Source organism: Primulina tabacum, chromosome 18 (assembly GCF_025594145.1).
Source record: "Primulina tabacum isolate GXHZ01 chromosome 18, ASM2559414v2, whole genome shotgun sequence".
NCBI lineage: Eukaryota > Viridiplantae > Streptophyta > Magnoliopsida > Lamiales > Gesneriaceae > Primulina > Primulina tabacum.
Genome location: NC_134567.1, coordinates 17,368,416 through 17,374,469, shown reverse-complemented (window position 1 = coordinate 17,374,469; position 6,054 = coordinate 17,368,416).

The window sequence follows — 6,054 nt, the reverse complement described above, 5'->3', positions numbered from 1 at the left end:
ATGAGAGCATAATCCAAGAATTCCACCACCGCCAACCTCACCTTCTTTTGTTCGGAGTAGTGGTGACACTCAAACACAAACTCTACCCTCTTTTCCCACTCTAAGTACGCCTCCGGGTCAGACTTCCCATGGAACGATGGAATTTTCATCTTAATGCTACCCATGTTACCATCTTCCCTACTCCCATCATACCTACCCCGTACGGCTTCTCTTCTACCTCTACCGAATCCTCTACCTCTTCCATTCCTACCCCAATTTTCATTTTGACTCTCCTCGTCTCCTCTGAAATCATATTCCTCCTCTTCTACTCCTCTACCCAAATCTTTAGACTTAACCTTACCCCCACTTGTACCAACTTCAAGCTTATCCAACCTTTCATGTAACGACTCCATTTGGGTCGTCATCATCCTACTAAAATGCCCAAACAACGCCTCCACTTGAACCTTAGACAACCCCAGGTTCGAACTATCTCCTACCTCCCTCTCCAATTAATTTCAAATTTGTACCTGCAAGAAAACTTTAGTAGAAACAAAATAATCCTCACCCAAATGCTCACGATCACTCCAAAGAAATTCACTCCTCTTTTCTCTCAATTTTTTTTTTTTTTTTGCTCACAACAAATACACACCGTTCACTCCAAGAAATTCACTCGCACTCAAGTAATGTCACTCGAAACTATGAAAAGTCTAGCAACAATAATCACGAAATAAACAACCGAAATTATAACGAACCTTCGAAGAACAAGTCGACGACAATCCGCACAAGCACGATCGACAAACGCCATAAAGTTAAAAACTTTGATAAGTTTGATTTTTGAATAACAAAGCGAAGCTTTGAAAAGTTTGAGAGAAAACTCTAAACTTTGATAAAATATCAATGATAATCTGAAAAGTGTTTAAAATTTCGTGCAAATATGTCTACATATTAGAAAAAGATTGCAAATCTAGTTACCAAAATAATCAAAACTCTAACTAGGAAACTAGGATTTTTCCGGAACTGGTTCGCGCTCGGGCGGTAGAATATTACCACTCGAGCGCCAAGGGCTCTGCACTATTCGCGCTCGGGCGGTAGAATGTTGCCGCTCGGGCGGCGGGTGTAGTTTTTTACCGCTCTGGCGCTCGGTCGGTAGTTTTTTACCTCTCGGGCGCGAAGCATTCTGCCACTTTTCTTCGTTCATCACTTGAATGGTGTTCCTATGCCTTCCGAACTCAACCCCATGCACCACAAACCCTTCAGCACTCTTCTCCTTGCTTGTAAGTCCTTCTTCATTGCTCATAAGTCCGTGCAACACCTCCTTGAACTTCTTCAATCGTCCCCTCGTGATTGGTCCCTCCGGCAACTCCAAAGGGTCCCATGCTTTCCTTGGCGCCTGACCATCCGTGCTCGCATCACAACTGGTGCTGAACCGCATTGATCATCTATATTTGATCTGATATGGCAATTGAGCGGCGGCACTACTGATGATTAAGCTCCACTTAACTCATAAGTTTCAGCTGGTAGTTGGGTTTCATCTATTGATCAGTTGAACTGGTAGGCTTGCAATTGAAATTTTTTTTTCTTAAGAGCAGTTTAGTTGAACTGCTGTCAACTGAACTCAAAGGCCTGCAAGCTACTTAATACAACAACGTTAATGAGTCGAGAGAAGTAGCTACGATTTTAGTTACAGAGCTAAGAACCTTCTCTCTTCTCATGAAAAACGAATAAAATATTTAAGAGGATTTTGAAATCCATTTTAGATAACATTTTAAATTATGTTTTAAAATATCAGTTTTCAAATATGCTTCTTAGAACAACTAGCTCTGATACCAATTGAAGGATCGTTTGTAGAGCACCTTGAGGTGCTTCAAACAAAATATTCTCCAAGTGCTGCAATAGCTCGTGTTGTAAGAATGTGTACATCGATGAATTAGATCGAGTTAGGTATAGAACCAAGCGAAAAACACTCGAAATAATCCTTCGTTAAGAAAACTGATCGATTAAAGCTTTTAATCTTGTGTAACTAATTAACTGAAGATAAGGTGGATCAGTTCTCGCATGTTTCAGTTCAGTTATGGTGATAACTGAACTGATGGATACTCGGACTGATCAAGTCAGTTTAAAGCAAGGGGTTAATAGTTATACAAAATTAAATCACTCTCATGCTCACTCTTTTGGGCCTTAAAATTATTTTTCTTTTCTTTTTCTTTTTCTTTGGCCTCTTTTTCTTTTTCTTTTCTTTCTATGGCCATCTCACTCTTTTGATCACTCATTCTTTCGGCCATTTTAAATTCTTTTTCACTCTCACAATTAAATTGCAGTTGATCATCAGTAATTACAACTGAAATAGATGGATCAATAAAGGTACATGATGAATCCTAACATGCGTGCAACAAGTTATTACTACTTTCTTCTTTCTCTTCCATAGCACACACATTTGAAGCAAATCCACCATCTAAGAATTCACCCTCCATAGCACAACACTCTATGCTCAAGTCAGAAATCAGTGGAGTACCAACCTCCTCAATTCTCTCAACCTCCACTTTAGGTTCAACATCAATGCTCACTTCAACTCCACATTCGACTGCATCGTTAGATTCACATTTGACTCTAGACTCCAGTACATTCACCTCCTCCTTTGTACATTGGATAATATCATGTCCAAACTCTAGACACCAAATACATTGAATATCATAAGTACTAACATTTGAAATTTTAGATGTACCTTGATACCCATGCTTCAAAACCAACTTCGGTCTAGTCTTGACCTTCTTACTCTTCACTCGACCTTCGTGCGGATGTCAAGAACTCCTTCCACGAGTCAATTCCCTGCCTACCACTCGATTTGCACCTCCTATCATCACGATCCAAATGCAATGCTCTATCCCCACCAAATCTACTACCTCGTCTCTTCTCATTAGCACTACCCTCAAGCCTATCCAACATTTCATGTAAAGGCTTAAGCTCCTTCTCACATATTCTATCAATCCCCCTTAACATTTTTTGAAATTGAAGATCGTCAACCATTATACCTGCAAGAAAAGGTTAGTATAGAACAATAAAAGAATAAAGTTTCCTCACCACAAAACCTCACAAGTCACTCCAATGAAAATTCACTCCACTCAAATATGTTCACTCAAGTGAGAATTCTCAAGGGGGCGCTTAAGTCTCGTGGCTTCCACGTATCAAACTTATGAGATCAATCCTGTGACGCTTGAAATTCGACTCACTTAGACCACACAAGATCAAGCAACTCTGGAAATTGACTAGAATGTGACTAAATGACAAGGACAAACTTAACGCTGAAATATAAGCGCTAAAATTCCAATTTTTTTTTCGAGTGAACAGTAACTCCGGTGGATGAACAGTAATTCCGGCGTGAACAGTTTCGTGAATAATTTCGGCGGATGAACAGTAACTCCGCCAGATGAACAATTTCGGCGACGATGAACAGTATCTCGGCGGATGAAGAGTGCCGCGAACAGTAAATCTGGCGATGAACTGTAATTTTGGATATGAACAGTAATTTCCGATTGAACAGTACTTCCGATGAACAGTAACTCCGGCGAATGAACAATAATTCGCGATTTTTATTTTTATTTTTTTTGAATTCAACAAATCCGTAGAAATCGCTACACGAAAATCGGTATTGAAAATCCTACGAAGAATTGAATGGATACGCTTGCTTGAATCAAAAACCTTGAGCTCTGATACCAAATGATACGATCCCGCCCACGAGATCTTTGATTTTTCCCGATCTTTGAAACAAGTAATTGATAGATGTGACAATCGCCTCTAGATCACGCGGTCTAGCAACAATTCATCAACGATAGAAACAATCTCGTTCGAGAGAACCTCCAAAGAACCCGTCCTTGGCAACCCTCGTGATATTCGATTGACAAACGCCACAAAAGATAAATCTTTTGATAAGTTTGATTTGATACGACGCAAAAGTTATAACGAAACTTAAGCTTGTTTTTGAGAGAATTCTCAAAGAAGTTTTATATAAAACTCAATTAATGACTCAAAAGTATTTTCTACAATGATAAAATTCGTCTATATATTGATACCAAATCAAAAGATAACAAAAAGATAACTAGGTAACAAAATCTGCACCAAATCTTCGCAAATATTCGCAGCTAATCATAGGACACGGACCCCGTGTAGGCCTCCGGGTACGGGTCCGTGTACACTCGGCCAAAAATATTCTCCAGCAAACAAAGGACACGGACCCCGTGTACAGGTCCGCACTCGGGTCCGTGTAGGCTCGGGATTTCTCTTCCTCAAGTGTATAGGACACGGACCTGCCGGCACTTTGTTCCTTGCCCGTGAGCCCTCCTTGATTGATCATAAGTCCCTGCAACGCTACCATGATCGCATCACGTTCCAACGTTGTTAAACGTGAAGAAAGCAAGGTAGTGGTCAAGCCCAAAGTTGACATTAAACAGGAGGCGCCTAAGCAGGGAATGCAAGGTAAACCTGAAACTCCTATTAATCGTTCTAGAGATATTAAATGTTTTAGGTGTCAAGGATTTGGACATATTGCTAGCCAATGTCCCAATAAAAGGGTGATGGTGTTGAATAATTATGGGGAGTATGAATCTCATAGTGAGGGAGATGATGGAGAGGATGAAGATGAGATGCCTACATTATAGGATCCTGATGAGGGATATGATGCAGTTGTGGGTGAGGCATTAGTGACTAGGCGTATCATGAGTGCCCAAGTCAAAGAAGAGGAGACGAATCGGCGGGAAAACTTGTTCCATACTAGATGTTTTGTCAGTGGAAAAGTTTGCAACGTTATTATAGATGGAGGAAGTTGTATCAATGTTGCTAGTCTTGAGATGGTTGAAAAATTGAACTTGCCTACTTTGAAACTAGCCTCAACCATATAGGCTACAGTGGTTGAACGACTGTGCTGAAGTGAAGGTGAACAAACAAGTTTTGGTTGCGTTTTCGATTGGGAAGTATGTTGATGAGGTATTGTGTGATGTGGTACCAATGCATGCTTGTCATATTTTGTTAGGAAGACCATGGCAATATTATAGGCAAGTGACACATGATGGGTTTAGAAATAAATATTCTTTTGTACTCTAGAAAGAACCCATTGTTTTACTTCCTTTGTCCCCAAAACAAGTGTTGGAGGACCAACTGAAAAAAAAGAAGAGAGATGAGGCCGAAAGAAAGAGTGAATTAAAAAGTGAGATGGCCTTTGAAAAGAAAAATGAAATGGCTAAAAACAAAAGTGATAAAAAAATTGAGATAGCCATACAAAAGAAAAATGAGGAAAAAGAAAATGAGAGGAAAGAAACCAAAAAGAAAATATATATGGTCCAAAAGAGTGACATGAAACAATTGTTGCACACACATGATACACTTGTGTTGATTCTTTACAAAGAGATTCTCTTTAACACAAGTGATATAGCTGGAAATCTTCCGAGCATTGTTGTTTTCCTTTTGCAGGAGTTTGATGATATATTTCCGGAGGAGCTACCTTAAGGAATACCACCATTGAGGGGGATTGAGCACCAAATTGATTTTGTGCCCGGAAGTGCATTACCAAATCGTCCAGCGTACATAAGTAATCCGGAGGAGACCAAGGAGCTTCAACGGCAGGTAAGTGAATTATTAGATCGGGGTTTCGTGCGTGAGTCCATGTCTCCTTGTGCTGTACCAGTTTTATTAGTTCCTAAGAAAGATGGCTCATGGCGTATGTGTGTAGATTGTAGGGCAATCAATAATATAACCATCAAATATAGGCATCTCATACCTAGACTAGATGATATGTTAGATGAATTGCATGGTGCTTGTATTTTTAGCAAGATTGAATTGAAAAGTGGTTATCACCAAATTAGGATGAGGGAAGGTGATGAGTGGAAAACGGCTTTTAAAACCAAGTACGGGTTATATGAGTGGATGGTCATGCCTTTTGGCTTAACTAACGCTCCTAGAACTTTTATGAGGTTAATGAACCATGTCTTGCGTGCATACATAGGAAAATTTGTTGTTGTTTACTTTGATGATATCCTAGTATATAGCAAAGACTTGGATGAGCATGTTAATCACTTGAGACTTGTG